The sequence below is a fragment of the Tamandua tetradactyla genome, chromosome 5, assembly GCF_023851605.1.
Source record: "Tamandua tetradactyla isolate mTamTet1 chromosome 5, mTamTet1.pri, whole genome shotgun sequence".
In the NCBI taxonomy this organism is placed as follows: domain Eukaryota; kingdom Metazoa; phylum Chordata; class Mammalia; order Pilosa; family Myrmecophagidae; genus Tamandua; species Tamandua tetradactyla.
In genome coordinates this window covers 177920127-177933395 of record NC_135331.1, presented here as the reverse complement: position 1 = coordinate 177933395, position 13269 = coordinate 177920127, and positions in this window count along the sequence as shown.

Here is a 13269-nt window from a genome sequence, read left to right as displayed (position 1 = left end):
GTCAAGCATCACTGAATTGATTGAAGACACTAACTGTATTGCTTGTCTCTATCCAATCTGAAGATTTATAAGTGACGTTATTAAGAAATTGGAAAATAAACATTTTTTCCCCCAATTTTCTCCTTCCAAAATTAAAAAAAAGTTTTTTCCCTATGTCATGAATGTAAAAAAGCCTACATTGTTACTGTATTTTTAAAGCAATATGTTTTTATATATTTTAAAAATCATTTTTAATACTTGATATGTATAAGAACTTAGGTGAATTTCTACATATACTACCAACAATAGTCAAGTTCAGTTTTGTTTGATCAATTAAATCAGTTTTCAAGAGAAGATGAAACTTGATTATTAAGAAATGTTAAATAAGCATTTATTTCTTTTTCATTAGATTTATAAGGAGGCTATTTAAACTGCTGGAATTCTACAGTTGGGATTTTTTTTGTAATGAATACTGTACCAGGGATTAATACTAGATTTTTAAATTGCAAATACCTCAAAATTTGAAATTTTTATTCTAATTGTATTCTCAAGTCTTCTGCCTTTGAGATTTTGGTCATTTTAATAAAAATTCTTATAATGTAATAAAAATTACTGAGGTTGTTCTTTGAAAATGAAGATGTCCACTTCAAGTAAAACGAGAATTTTGAGGCTGAATTTTGTCCACTTAATATAGAGAAGGGGAATTTAGTCTTGGAAATGCAAAAGAACAGAATTGTCTTTCTAAGCTATTCAAATTCTCAAAAAAAAATAGCCACTTTTTGAAACAGAAACATCAGGATTATTTAGTTTGCTGTGAAGCAGCATGTTTGGTAAACAAATGGAGAGAATAAGGAAATTTTTCAGCTTCCTGCAAAACCTTTAGATGCATGACTGCACATCATCTTTCCAAAGAGAAGATACATGTGAGCAAAACAACTCACAAACCCATTCTAACATGTACATGTGTTAGAAATGTGAAAAATTATGGGAATGATCGCTTGCTAATACAAATCATCATTCATTGGACTTTGAATTTATTTCACAGGGTCTATTTCTGGAGCTCTTTTCTGGAGCTCATTCGTGGAACTAATTGAAAAAAATAAAGCTTAATATTAATTTATCCAACAGAGTTCAATATGATGTCTAGACTAGATAGCAATATTCCAATTTCTTATTGAAATACTTACAAATATACAGAGAATAATAAAACTCATATTATCACTAAAAACTGAGATTGATAATCAACCCATTTCCAAAACATGGGCAGAATTTTTACTAACCATAAGGGAGAAGACAGAGAGTTCGGAAAAACAGTTTGCAGTTTGCCCATTGTTTCCTATCAAAGGAGTCACCTTCTGCAGATGAATTTGGGCATGGAGATTTTCATATCAGTCCCTGACTGTCAGGACTGCACTGCCCAGTACAGTAGCCATCAACCCACTTGTAGCTACTGAAAAATTTAAAATTTCATATGTGGCTTGATTTGTGAATCTCGTGATACATAGACAAAGCTGAGCTATATCATGGTCAGAGACCTGAATTTGTACTAACTGTCAACTGCCAGCCATATTTTTATTTAGTGGAGTGTCTGTCTGAAGTGACTAGAGTACTTTTATCCCCTATTCCCTATTTTTATATAAGCCACAAAGTGAGCTGGTCTTAGAAAACATGGTAGAAGCCATAGCAGTGGCAGTAGGAGCAGTGACTAACTATTGATGTTTTATTGTACCAGGAAGATTGATGAAAGGGGAATGAAAGGAGAGAGAGGAAAGCAATAAATACATTGAGAAATGACATTTTTTCCATTTCTAGCATCATTTCAGAGCACCAGTGAGTTGGTTGTATGATGGAGTAAGAGCTGTGCCAGATGAAGCATGTCAATTCAATGGCAGTGAAAGGGGAGCTGTGCACTGAGAGAAGTGGAATTTACCAGCTCTCACCTAGACTAAGAACTGAGAGAAAGCCATGTGCTCTCTCTGTAGGCAAATTCTAAGTCCAGATAGAATTCTCCTAATTCAAGCATGATTAAAGAGTGGAGAAAGAAAAGAAAAGACTGCTTGGCTAATAGAAGAAAAAATCTTACAGAAGAAGGGGCTAGGAGCATCACACTGAAGGTTTGGTGGAGGGGCACAATTATGAAAGATTGTATGAGAATCTGATCCTGCAGTTGATGAATTACACAGTTGATTAAAGTCACAGCTTTGTCAAGTCCCATGTGAAAATAAGGGCTTTGATTGGAAAGAATGAGACACTGAGATTTGAACCAGGTACATTTTGGAGAATTTGGATAGTCAGTGTATCTCACATCCCTTAAATGCCTCTGAGCTTCCTATAGTAGTAAAAACAGCCTCTGTTTGAAATGTTGATCTTGCCTTGTTTAGTGACTATATAATGATTTCACCTAAGGCAATTACCTTGGAATAGAATGCCAAATTTCCTCATGATCCACCTTTACTAACACTTGGTGTCTTCCGATCAACAGCCAGACCTAGATAGCAGCATATTCCTAGGGCCAATTATCAACAACCCGAGCACAAAAAAGTTCACTTTACAAAATAACTGCGATATTTCTCTAACTTATTTTGGATAAAACCTGGGGAGCATGTGTGAATGGCTTCTGAGGACCCCAGACCAGATAGGGTGGAATGTAATTTTAGAATTTTTTTTATGGTTGTACCTACAAGAAATTTTGGATTCAATGTTCTAGCTTGAGAGTCTGAGGATTATTTGTTTGCTTAGATGGTAAACCAGACAGACTCAACAGTGGCCTACATTGAATAAATCTGAGATGCCAGAACACTGTTTGCCTTAATGCAGAAGACAAAATGCAAATGCCTAAAGATATAAGTGCAATGGTGTGGATCTGTCATGTATAACCAGCTCACCTCTTAATCTTCTCCCCAGAGAGGGCTTGGAAGGCACACCTTTCATCAAGTATTGAGAAACATCTTCCTCCGAGCCTTCTCTAAAGGGAACCAAAACCACTTCCAGCTTGAGAAAGTGCTAGAGTTAGGATGAGGGCTAGGGGAGGAAATGCCAGACTTTGGAGGATTATGGGACACTTGTTCAGAACTAATGCTATTTCCTGGGTGCTCAGAAAGTTAACTGTGCTCTTAAGAGTGGATGTTTATGGAATTCAGGTGATAAGTAGAGTTTGGGTCTGAGTTTATATCACAGAGGGCTGAGGAAGTTCATGAAAATATTCTGTGCTTATTGCATCGGTCCCTAAATGCATAGTTCGAATGCACCTTTTTCAGCAGTAGGCAGAATTCCTATTTTTGTATCTCTGATGTATGGAGTAATGGGTTGGTTTGTGATAGGAAGTGTGAAATAGAAGTCCCTGACTTCTACTAGTTAACAAAATAGTAAACCAAAAGCAATGCTTCTCCCTGAGAAAATCATAGGTGATAGTACCTTCTCAAATATTTAAATAATAGCTCTTAGAGAATTGTTTTGCATTACCCTAAGTTTAATCGTGTTGTAACTTCAACTGTAGCTGCTGCTGTGTTGGCATCTCTGGAACCTGATAAACAGGTGACTGTCTTCTTAATACCAATGAACAGAATTCTAAAAGTAGTTTGTCTCATCAGGCAGGGATAGCAATGAATTTTTGCCATTTTGCTTCAGGGTCATGTCAAACCTGTGGCTCCATCAATTAGTTTACAGTAAGGGACTTCGATAATCTTGTTGTCTGATCATGCTGATAGAACCAGACATGCAGGAAGTAGAAGTTACCATTGACCCTCCCTGCCTCAAGTGTGGGTCTCAGACCAGCATCTACAGCATCCTCTGGGAACATCTAAGAAATGCAGAACTGGAGCATTTCAGGCCTCAGCCACCACTACTGAATCAGAATAATTTTGACAACAATTCTCAACTGAGTTGTGTGCACATTAAAATTTTTGAAATATTGCCTTAGATATTTAGAAGATGGCCATGTATCTAAAAATTCACTTTTCTAAATGGTGAATTCGACTGAGGAGCAAATCTATTCCAATTCATGAGCAATAGCTCATGATACAGATGAATTATCAGAGAGTTGGAAAGAATAGGTTTGGAATATTGGTGACAAGAAAGTATAGTGAATGGGTTTATGGATGAACCTCTTTGGATGGATCTGGAACAGGACAATATTTGTCTTCAGGGGGACCCCCACTTAGGAGGAGTTTTGCAAGAATTAAGTAAAAGGTTTATTTTACTTGCCCAAGTTCACACAGTTCCTACGTGAGGAAACTGGAATTCAAACCTAGGCAGGTTGGCTCGGGAGTCAACAGAAGGCATCGTAAGGCATGCTAATACCAAATACCACAACCTGCCTATCAGAAATTTGGAAAAGAACTCTAGAATTTGTACAGATTCTTAAGTAAGAAGGGACAAGGGGCTCTGACTCTAAGCTGAAGAGTTGGGAGTGGGGCTGAAAGGAAAGCGTATTTAGATGGGTCACCTGGAGAATGAGTGGTCAAACCATGATCCTCAGGCTGCTGCCTTGGCATCAAATACAGTTTTTGGTCTCTAAATTACATAATTCTCAAACTCAGAATAAGATTAGAGCCTAGGCTAGAGAAATGGAACCTATATCTGAGGAAATCAGTGCTGGGCAGAAAAAAACATAAGTTTGGGATTAGTTTGGGATGCACAATTGTACTGGATTTCAATAGACTGTTCTGGAGTTTAGGTATCTAATTCATTGTGGTTTCAGCATCTGAGAGTCCAGCCCTAGAACAGATAAAACATTTAAATATAAAACATGACATTTCTACCCCTCACAAAACTAGAAAAATACATCAGAAAGTATGTAACTGGTCTCAGAATGGATAAGGAATTTAAAATCATGAAAGCAATGCAAGAAATAATACAGTAAGTCTTTTTTAACTGCATAAATACTTCAAATTTCTGAAGAGCAAGAACAAAAGTCAAAAGAAAAGTATTGACATAAAAATGATAAGCAAAATGTCTTTATAATAATCTCATCTAAGATCTAAGAAGAATAATAGTGATTCCTGACAGAAAATGGGTACATGCAAAAATAAATCTTTCACCAGAAGGTATTTTCATGACTCCAAAAGATTTTAAATATTAAATCTCACTCATAAGAAAATAAATGTGAATAAAACTATTGAGCCTCTATTTTTAATTTATTAATTCAAGATATAAAATTGTGCTCAGTGCCAGCCAAGTGGTGGTGAAATGGGTACTCTTATTTGTGACTGGCTGGAGTATAAATAGGTTCAATCTGCCTGGAAAGCAGCAGCCAGTGTGCCTCAGAAGCATTAAATCTAGTTATTTGACATAGGTATTTCATGTCCAGGACTGTAAGCCAAGGGAATAGGCATAAATATGGATGCATATTTGTATATAAGGTTGTGTACTGCAGTGTTTTAATGGGAAAAAATTAGAAACTTTAAAGAGAAATTTTCAAACAAATTGTAGTATAGCCATATGATGCAAAAGTATGTGAGATCATTAAAAACTCACCTTTTTTTGCTTTGCTCTTATTTATTTTTTATTAATAATTTTTAGGTTAGAGGAATTATAGGTTACAGAAATATCATGCATAAAATATGTAAAGTACAGAGTTCCCATATTTTGAAGAACATTAATGGCTTAGTTTGAATACGCTCATAATAAAATGTTAAGTGAAAAAAAGTAATGTTTATACATGCATATTTTTTATTACATTTAAGATACAACATATAAGCACACACACACATATAAGGCTGGCCTGGAATCACCTTTTAAAGTTAGCGTTGCTTATATCTGGATGGTGGCAAGCTGTGGGTAATTTAATTTTTCTTTTTGATACTTTTATTTTTAGAACAATAAACATACATTACCATTATTACCAGTAAATGCTAAGAATTTTTAAATTGAATGGCCTGTTTCATTTATTGTCATGGTTTTCTTTATTCTTACCTTTTCCAATATTTTAAAGTTGTTTGTGTGAAACTAGAATGAAAGAAAATGAAGAAGTACATTATAATGTCTTTGTAGAGATCATTGATGATTTATCTGTTTTTTCAAACTTTTAAAAATATTCATGCTATTTTGGAACCTCTACAATCTTTTTGGTTATTCGGTATTCATTTAAAAAATGTAAATTGCCAGCTTCTTTCCTAAAATAATTTAAGGCAGTTTACAATGCAGGATATATGCAATAAATTATTTAAAAAGTAAATGAAAAATCAGGGCCAGGAAAAAAAGATGCAATATGCTATTGATAGGCATTACCATAATTTTTGAGATTGAGTATTAAGTGTCACTCATAAATCTTGTGGCTAGCACAAAAGCAAAACCATTGAAAGTGCCATAGATCTTTCATCAAGAAGGAACCTGCATATCAGGAGCTAACAGTGGGTAAGGAAAAGGGTATAAGGATAGTGGGGGAATCAGAACATGTGAACTTGAACTCATCCCTCCAAAGGTGATTATAATCTAACCTTCTTTATCCCTACACTATCTTAAAAATAATTATCTTACCTCTGGAAATGGGTGTTGGGAGGCAATTCTCCATGCGTCTCTCAAGTTTCCGAATCTTGTAAGAGACTAAATACCTCTATCATTTCAAGGATGTCTATAGAGCAAGCAGTCTTAGAAGATGGACATAGTATTTTCCTCTGGAGCATATTTAACTGCATAAATATAAGCAAGAGCAAGGTTGCTTCCTGTCTAGTATAAAAGATGATTTCTTCCTCTGAACAAAGTTGCTTACCACCTACCATAAAAAATAAGGATACTCTAAACTCAGGTTTCGTCACCTGTGACTCAATTTGGCCCATATGCAGCATCCACCTGGGCTTTTTGTGTCCACCTAGGACTTGTGAGGCAAGAGAATGCTCATAAACATGATGCTTATATTGATTGCTGTGTCATGTGTGATGAATTTCTTCGTCTCCGACCTTGGAGCCTCATGTCTTCTGCTAGCATCCATGAAACTGTGGCAGGTCAACTGGTAAGCTGAAAATAAGGTAAAATTTTAGATTCTCCACAGTCTTTGATGATGATTTGGGGGAGGTTATTTCTTTTTTTTTAAGCTAAAGGCTTACAGGGACTTCTTGGAAAAGGCTGTACCTTTGAATGGATATGTCAATAGATGAAGTGAAAGTAAGAGAAAGGAAGAAATCATTTAATGGCCTATCATATTCACACATGGGTTTATTGGAAAGACACCAAATAGCGCAAACAGTACTATGAATTCCCCGAAGAGTGTAATAAGCCATGTTGGTAACAAACACTAGCAATTCCCAACGAAAATGAGTTATTGGATATTAGTTATTTGCTGAAGCAATGGCCTGAAATTTTAATTATTAAGAAAATATTTTCTTATGCATGCTGAAGAAATCAAGCTAGAGAGATGTCTTCTTTTTGTGCAACATTTGTACATAACGATGCCAATGCAAGGCATACTTAAGTCTTCATACTTGAAAGAAATGACCTTTAAGCCACACTTAGGGAAAGCAAGCTAAAATCAGTAGGGCATTCCAGTTGCCAAGGACACTTGTAATCATTTCCTTAATTGTCCTTGACAATTTTATCATTAAAGATGTGGGACATTAATTAATGACAGAACATCTATTCCTGGAAAAAATAGGCCTTGGAGGCACAATAGAGAGCTTATTCTCCGTACATTCTTTGCGAACGCTGTTTCTACAGTGTGGGTCACCCATGTTGTCAGCGTTGCCTGGATAGCATGTAAACATTTGGAGCACTCGATTGTATGAGAATTGGATTGAATAAAGTCAAAGCTGATAATGCTGAAAATATGTTCAAAACCAATGTTCCCTAAAGAAGCTTTTATGCCTAGATTAGTATCAGTGTTTAATTGACAGCCTCTTCACTTGGTTAATTACTTCGTCTCTTGTGGCAGGAGGAGGGAGAAAAGGACAAAAGCATTTGTGTTATGAATAGTTGCCAATAAGGGAATCAAATGAGGGAAAACTGAGCACACTGCTACAGAATACTATCTTACAAAAAATCTTCCTTGTATACCATATGATATTTCTGAATGATCCTGAGGAAAATGGAAATGGTTGAAAAAGAACCTGTCATTCAAAACACAAGTTAGAACTTTTGTGTTTTCTAAGCCACCATGGAGGACAAATTCTGATTCGAATGTTTTGCCTTCCCGTAGCTTTTGCTGTAAATAAAGGGATACAGAAACTGAGATATGAAAACACATGTTGAAGATTTATTCTTTATATCATTGAATGTCAATATAAATTAAACCTTTTCATAAAAGGAAACAGAAATTGGAATGCTATGAAAATCTTTGCATGCATTTATTATTTATATATGCATTTATATATATATACATATATATATATATATACTTTTTCTTTTTGCATGGGCAGGCACCAGCATTGAACCCGGGGCTCCGGCATGGCAGGTGAGAATTCTGCCACTGAGCCACCGTCGCACCACTCCATTCTTTATATATTAGTATATAATTTATAATAAAGCTATTTCTTATTTAGATTATTCTGGAAGAATATAATGTGATAGCAATCCTTATTTACTCTTCAATAGCACAAGGATGTTCCAGGATGTTGAAAAACATGAATGAATTCAGAAATGGGGTTAGTCTTACTTCATCTTCTTTTTCTGGTCCAACCTCCTCCATCTGACCTGTAAATGTCATTGTTTCCTAGTCCCCGTCCCAAGCTCGGTCCTTGAACCTCTTTCTTCTACTCTCTGTACATGCTTATTTGGTGATCTTATCCTGCTTTGTGGCTTTACATATCATTTTTATGCTGATGACTTCCACGTTTGAATTTCCAGTCCACGTCACTTCCCTGAACCCCATGTAGATGTTTAATATCTTAAGCTTACCATGTTCAAAATTAATACCTTCTTGGTCCCCTTTAGTTCTGCTCCTCCAACAGTCCTCCCCTTTGCTCTTCCTTTTTTTTCACCAGTCAGTCACTACGTCCTACATTCTTTCACTCACTCCTTTGTCCATGGCTTCATCTGAAATAGACTTGAACATTTGTTGTTGTTGTTTTAATTTCACACCATTGCTGTTTTTACATGGTCATCATTTTTCTTGTTTATGCAACTCTTATCTGGATCCCCTCTCGCATTGTCCTCTCCTCTTCCATACTATTTTTGGTTACCTTCTTTTTTCTTTTCAGGAAAACCATAGCATTTTAAATATGCTACCTGCTTTTAATTCTACAACAGCATCCTGGCTTGGAAATGATCTTACCCATTTTGTAGATAAAGAAGCTGAAGATCAGAGAGGTTGAGGAAATTCTAAAGAGAAGACCAAGACTTTAAATGCAGGCTTTGTAATTCTTAAGCCTATATTATTTCTGTTAAGCCTCAACCTATGATACATCTAGGATATTAGCCACCTATGAATTGAATTAAAACATTAGGCAGGTCAGTTGCTTTCTGCCACCAAACAGACTGAATGATGAATGTTTCATTTTCAACCAATATTTTTGCTGTAGACAAGGCCTGAATCCAGACTTTAATAAGCTTCTTCCTCCATGTGGTTTGAAGCCAAGCGAGTCAATGTCCTTTGTGAGAAGAACAATAAGTACATTGGAGTAGGAGCCAAGGAAAAGCAGAGGGGAAGCACATGCTGTGGTTCTACCAGACGAAATTAGCTTTGTGCCACAATACTTATGCAAATAAATTTATTTTTTAAAGAACACCATGGGTGCCAAAAAAAGCAAAACCAAAAAGTCATGCCATGTTGAATTATGTGAGGGATGCTACAGAAGTAAATGAGTAGGAAAATCTTGAAGATTTTTCCTAAACTTGGAGTAATATTTATTTAGGCAAGACATAGAGGTTTTATTTTTTATTTTAGTTGAAAAAAAGAATAAGTCTCATAAGTGATCTAATCTGTCCGGTTTAGTTTAGGCCTAGATTGGTATATGTTTAAATGAATGAGTAACTTCTGTGTACTGGGAGACTCCTAGGACAGCTCTAACCCATTGCCATATTGTACCTGAACAGGAGGGGTCATCTCACTGAGCATGCATTGACTTTTGTACATAAACATGATGCTATCACTCCATGAAAGTCAAGATCAGAAAACATTATTAGGTGTCAAGTATATATTATCTTCCCCAGTTTGCAGATGGAAAAATTGGAACTCAGATGGGTTAAACCACTAGCTAAGTTCATGCCACTAGTTAGTTGCAACATTCTCACTGAGCTATATCTGCAGCTGAAACCCTAGTACGACAAAAAGTCAACACCTTGATGATGACATTTTCTTAAGTGAAAATGTAATAATTCTACTTTTGTAGAACACAGGAACTAACAGAATTAGCATCATATCATATAGGCAGTTCTGCAAAATGATGATTGGGACAGTGTCCATAGAGAAAACATAATTCAGATTAAATAGAAAGATAACATACTTTATTTATTTTCTGTCTATTCCCATTTATATCATATTTTTAATCCCTAAAAACAACTTCACTACCTCTAAAGAGTGGAATTTCGTATCTTGATGCTTAGAGTCCAATTTAACAATTGAAGCCATAAGCCAGTTTAATAATAAAGAATACTATGGGACTTACCAATTCTCTTAAAACGTGGTACCTCAGGAGAGTGTGATGGTTTGAAAGGATTATGTACCCTAGAAAAGCCATGTTTTAATCCTGAGCCATCTCATGGAGGCAACCATTTCTTTTAATCTCTATTCAGCACTGTAGTTTGAGAACTTGATTAGTTTATCACTGTGACACACCTAATTGTGAGCATTAACCTTTGATTAGAGAGAGATGTGATTCCACCCATCCCATGTGGGTCTTGATTACTTTACTGGTGTCTTTTAAAAGAGGAAACATTTTGGAGAACACCACGAGAACCAAGGGAGCCCATGCAGCCAGAGACCTTTGTAGCTGAAGAAAGAAAACATCCCTGGGGAAGCTTCATGAAACAAGAAACCTGGAGAGAAGCTAGCAGATGTTGTCATGTTCACCATGTGCATTTCCAGTTGAGAGTGAAACCCTTGACTTTCTTCAGTGAAGGTAACCTCTTGTTGGTGCCTTAATTTGGACATTTTTATAGACTTGCTTTAATTGGGACATTTTCATGGCCTTGAAACTGTAAACCTACAATTTAATAAATCCCCCCTTTTTAAAAGCTATCTGTTTCTGGTGTACTTCATTCTGGCAGCTTGCAAACTAGAACAGATTTGGTACCAGAGAAGTGGTACTGCTGTGGTTTACAAATACTGAACATGTTGGAATGGTTTTATAAATGGATAAGGGACAGATTCTGGAAGAGTTGTGAGGAGCCTGATAGAGAAGGCCTAGAATGCTTTGAAGAGACTATTGGTAGAAAGGTGGACTCTAAAGATACCTCTGATGAGGCCTTAGACAGAAATGAAGCACATGTTATTGCAAACTGGAAGGAAGGTGATCCTTGTTTTAAAATGGCAGATAATCTGGCAAAATTGATTAGTGGCTTTGGCTGGAAGGCAGATTTTGAAAGCCATGAACTTGGATATTTAGCAGAAGAGATTGCCAAAATAAATGTGAAAAGTTCAGCCTGGTTTCTCCTTGCAGCTTATAGGGAAATGCAACAGGAAAGAAATAAGCTGAGAACTGAACTCTTGGGTACAAAGAAACCAGAAGTTGATGTTCTGGAAAATTCTGGGCTTCCAAGAAGGGAGACCCCAGAGAATGGTGCCCTATGTGAGGATTTGGCCAACTGTAGAAACAGTCAGCCATTACAGAGAAAGGCAGGATTGGAAATGGAGTTATCCAGGGAGGATTTGTGGAGATTCCTTCTGTCTGAAGGGCATGATCTGAGCTTAGTAAATAGAAAGACAATAAGAATGCTGTGGGACCAGTATAAAAGGAACCACTACCAGTCTGGAGTAAAAGTCTCAGGAGAGGGACAAAGTGAAGGTAGGATGTCATCAGAGGCAGAACCATAGAGGCTAAGATCTGAGGTCAAGACACTTCAGGCCAGGAGAGCAGACCCACCCAAGTACTTGGAGAGGATGAGTTTGCCCCAAAGGCAGAAGGTGGGCCTTCCACCTCCTTGCAGTGCAAGAGTTCAGACCTTGGAAGGGGTGGAGCACATTCCTTGGGGATTGGAGAAAACCTGACTGCCACCATATAGAGGGGTTGAATGTGTGCCCAGAGATGACCGAGAGCCCAGGTGCAGCCCCGATCCTTAGAAAGGGTGAGACTGGAGCTTTCTAAAGCCCTAAAGATAACTTTCGGTCTTTGAAAACTTGAAGAGTTTGCCCTGCAGATTTTCAAAACTGCTTGGGTCCAGTGAGCCCTGTGTCCTTCCAATTTTTCCCTATGGAAATGGGAATCTATATCCTATGATGCCCCTTTTTTTGTATGTTGGCAGCAAATAACTAGTTCCGAGTTTTACAGGTCTAGAGCCAGAGGAGAATTTTGCCTGGACAGCCCATGGCTGTAGCTGACTTTGATGAGATTTTGTACTGTTTCTGACTTTGAATTGCATTTGTATTATTATTGAAATGGTTTAAGGATTTCTGATATTGTAATGGAATGAATATATTTTGTATATGGGAAAAACGTGTCTTTTTTTATGGTCCAAAGGGTGGAATGTGCTAGTTTGAAAGGATTATGCACTCTAGAAAAGCCATGTCTTAATCCTGATTTGTTTTGTGGAGGCAGCTGTTTCTCTTAATCCCCATTCAGTACCATAGGTTGGAAACTTGATTAGACTATCTACATGAAGATATGACACACCCAATTTAGGGTATTGACCTTTGATTAGAGGAAAATGGGATGCCACCCATCCCAGGTGGGTCTTGATTAGTTTACTGGAATCCTTTAAAAGAGGAAACATTTTGGAGAAAGCCATGAGAACCATGAAAGCCCATGCAGCCAGAGACCTTTGTAGCTGAAGAAAGAAAACATCCTTGGGAGAGCTTCATGAAACAAGAAGCCTGGAGTGGAAGCTAGCAGATGTCCTCATGCTTGCCATGTGCCTTTCTAGAAGAGAGAGAAACCTTGAACTTCACTGGCCTTTCTTGAGTGAAGGTAACCTCTTGTTGGTGCCTTAATTTGACCATTTTTATAGACTTGCCTTAACTGGGAATTTTCACAGCCTTAGAACTGTAAACCTTCAACTTAATAGATTCCCCCTTTTTAAAAGCCATTCTGTTTCTGGTATATTGCATTCTGGCAGCTTGTGAACTAGAACAGATGGCTTCTTAGATGGTGTGTTAGTCAGAGTTCTGTAGAGAAACAGAACCAACAGAAGAAAACCATAAACATGAGATTTATCAAGGTGTCTCACACAATGATGGGGATGGAAGAGTTCAAAATCTGTAGGGCA